The following is a 4,026-nucleotide window of genomic DNA, read 5'->3' as shown; positions in this document are numbered from 1 at the left end:
TCCTAGTACCCTCAGCCCCTCACCAACCCCTTCTCTACTACCCTCAGCCCCCTCACCAACCCCTTCTCTACTACCCTCAGCCCCTCACCAACCCCTTCTCTACTACCCTCAGCCCCTCACCAACCCCTTCCTACTACCCTCAGCCCCTCACCAACCCCTTCCTACTACCCTCAGCCCCTCACTAACCCCTTCCTACTACCCTCAGCCCCCTCACCAATACCTTCCTAGTACCCTCAGCCCCTCACCAACCCCTTCTCTACTACCCTCAGCCCCTCACCAACCCCTTCCTACTACCCTCAGCCCCCTCACCAATACCTTCTTAGTACCCTCAGCCCCTCACCAACCCCTTCTCTAGTACCCTCATCCCCTCACCAATCCCTTCTCTTGTACCCTCAGCCCCTCACCAACCCCTTCTCTACTACCCTCAGCCCCTCACCAACCCCTTCCTACTACCCTCAGCCCCCTCACCAATACCTTCCTAGTACCCTCAGCCCCTCACCAATCCCTTCTCTTGTACCCTCAGCCCCTCACCAATCCCTTCTCTTGTACCCTCAGCCCCCTTTGCATCCCGGTTCTCCACCATTCTTTCGAAGTGTGCATTGATAAGCTTTCTCACGTGGATTCAACAATGGTGGAACACTTTCTCTAGCCAATGCTTTCACCAATCTAATGTTTTTATATTCATGATGGGGAGGGTACAGGTGTACACTTCTGGAAAATGGTGGATCGTTGGAGGTCGGAGTGCAGCCATACTCTCTTCACTGAGGAAGTAGCATATATTGTCTTGGGTTCATTCAGGAGAAATGGTTTCAGAGGACACACCATTTTTCTGTCCACACACACACACACATCATGTTATGTTCAGCTCTGGCCTGCTCACTCTGTTCCCTCCTGAGACCAAGGCTTAGAACACAGAGAAACGTAAACCCTACCACAAAACCTTTCTATAGTAAACAAACCAACATTTTACCAACTGGGTACATTCTGTTTGTCCCCACAAGGTCAAATGCTATTTCTAGGGGGTTTAGGTTATAGTTTGTCTTCGGGTTAGGAGCTAGGGTTAGTTTCAGACTTAGGTTTTAGGGTTATTATTTTGAATGGGACTGAATTGTGTGTCCCCACAACATTAGTAATACAAGGCCGTGTGTGTGTTATGTCCCTAGCAAGAAAACCAAAAATGTCACTCAAACAGAAGGGGGAACTAACAGAGTCACAGACAACCAAAACGAAACAGGTGGGGTTTTTGGAGGGGTTCTGAAAGACACTCATGGGAGTGTCCACGGAAAGTGACTAGCAACAACAACTAAGACCTAAAAGACATCCACCATGAACTTCCACTAAATTTGCCCCAGAAGAGGCAAACTAAATTAAAAGCAACACCAAGCTTAAAGACAGGAAGCAAACCAGGAATTGGAGCAAAATGAAAACAGGGAAGATCAGATAAAGGATTGTTTTTTAGAAATCAAATAGGCAGCGACAACTAAAGGTGTTAACCCACTGCATCTATCACGACAACTGGAGCACTGGGCCAGCCACTCTTAAATAGCACCTGGGCCAGCACAGGTGAAACACCTTCCCACTAACGAGATGGACAAGCCAGCACAGGTGTAACACATACTGACTAACGAGGTGACACCAATTGGTGCACCCTACGTGCTAACGAGCTATACATGCTATACCGTAAGTCCAAACTCAAAATATAAATGCCCTGAACTGGCCCCTCCGGCAGTTCAGGGCAGTCTGGCCACTCTGGCAGTTCAGCGCAGTCTGGCCACTCCGGCAGTTCAGCGCAGTCTGGCCACTCCGGCAGTTCAGCGCAGTCTGGCCACTCCGGCAGTTCAGCGCAGTCTGGCCACTCCGGCAGTTCAGCACAGTCTGGCCACTCCGGCAGTTCAGCGCAGTCTGGCCACTCCGGCGACTGTTGACTGACGGGCAGCTCCGACGACTGTTGACTGACGGGCAGCTCCGACGACTGTTGACTGGCGGGCAGCTCCGACGACTGTTGACTGGCGGGCAGCTTCGACGACTGTTGACTGGCGGGCAGCTCCGACGACTGTTGACTGGCGGGCAGCTCCTGCCCCGTCAAACAGCCCTTGTGCCCCCCCCTAAAAAATTCTTGGGGATGCCTCTCGGTCTCTCTAAACTCTTCCATCGCCCTGGAAATGCTCCTCCTTAACTCGGCCCATGTCCATCCTTCCTCTTCGTTCCTCTGCTGCTTGGTCCTGGTTTGGTGGGTTGTTCTGTAACGATTGGCGTCGGGTGATGAAGAAGCGGACCAAAACGCAGCTGGGAGCGAACACATGTTTATTCTTACACTGAATAAAACACGTACACAAAACCAAGAAAATGCCTGATCATTAACTGCTCAACAAAAAGAGACAACAACCCACAAACATCGTGGGGGGAAAGGAACTTAAATGTGATTCCCAATCAGACATAACTAGCGACAGCTGTCTGATTGGAAATCACCCCGAGCCCAACATAGAAATAAACCACAAAGAAAGGCTATAACAAAACATAGAAAATAAACCATAGAAATACCACACCCTGACCAAAATAGCAGAGTTCCCCTGGTCAGGGCGTGACAGTTACTTTTAAAGATACTTTACTAATGAAAGCATGTTTGTTAAGTAATAAAGACCAGACCTCGCTGTAGCAGCAGGCACTGACTAGGATCTCTCAGTGATAAAGACCAATCCTCGCTGTAGCAGCAGGTAACAACAATATACATTTTTTTTATTGAACTTAGTAGGAAATCAACTAAATGTATTTGAACGTATTAAAAAAGTCCTTATTTTGTCCAAGATTAACTTAAGACATGAACAACACATCAGTGATTCATATTTTCCTTCGTCTTCTTGAAAACGGCACAGGACTGCCCATTTGTGGGTGCGGTTCATGTCTACACTTTGTGTAGCAGTTAGCGGTGTAGCAGTTAGCGATGTAGCAGTTAGCATAGTAGCAGTTAGCGGTGTAGCAGTTAGCGGTGTAGCAGTTAGCATAGTAGCAGTTAGCGGTGTAGCAGTTAGCGGTGTAGTGGTTAGCAATAATGATAACATTCTTTTGGTAGAGATGGAAAAGCTTCCCCAAAAAGCTTCTCACTTAAATCTTAACTACATATTAGGTTATGCCTACCTGGCAGAATGATATCATGATTATTTGGTGCATTAAAGGGTAACTGCACCAAAAAATCCACATTTCATTTACTTTTCCCAAACCTCAAAAGTGGTCTCCTGATGTGGTTTAAGCATCGTTGTGGACTTAAAATATCAAATTGTGTTGTTTTTTTTTGTTTGTTTTTTTACTACCTCATGAAGCTGGTTGAGAGAATGCCAAGAGTGTGCAAAGCTGTCATCAAGGCAAAGAATCTCAAATATACAATTAATTTTTATTTGTTTAACACTTTTTTGGCTACTACATGATTCCATATGTGTTATTTCATAGTTTTGATGTCTTCATTATTATTCTACAATGTAGAAAATAGTACAAATAAAGAAAAACCCTTGAATGAGTAGGTGTTCTAAAGCCTTTGACCAGTTGTGTATATGTGGTAGTAGAATGGTTGGTGAGTGACCAGAGGGCACACACTTAGTATGTTGTGACATCTGTTGAAAAGGTATTGTAATGTTTTTAAAATTGTATAACCGTCTTAAGTTTGCTGGACCCCTGTAAGAGTAGCTGCTGCCTAGGCAGGAACTAATGGGTATCCATAATAAATACAAATCTTTGAACATATTCCAATCAGTATTCTTAAAACAATTCTGCAGCATTGTCCAGCACCTCACTGTTGTCTTTGTTGGTGGCTCCCTCTTGAGTTGCTGCTTGTAGGCGAGGAGTAGGAACAGAAAGACGTGATCTGATTGGCCGAAGTGGGGGCAAGGAATGGCTTTGTATGTGTTGTTGATGTTTGTGTACAAACATGGTCTTCTTGTTGGGGAAGGATACAAGTCGGTGATATTTTGGGAAAATGTGTTTCACACAAGTTTGGTTGAAGTCACTAGCGACAATAAAGATTTCTTCCGGGGT

This window comes from Salmo trutta, chromosome 14, assembly GCF_901001165.1.
Source record: "Salmo trutta chromosome 14, fSalTru1.1, whole genome shotgun sequence".
Taxonomy (NCBI): domain Eukaryota; kingdom Metazoa; phylum Chordata; class Actinopteri; order Salmoniformes; family Salmonidae; genus Salmo; species Salmo trutta.
Note: the sequence above shows the minus strand (reverse complement) of the source record.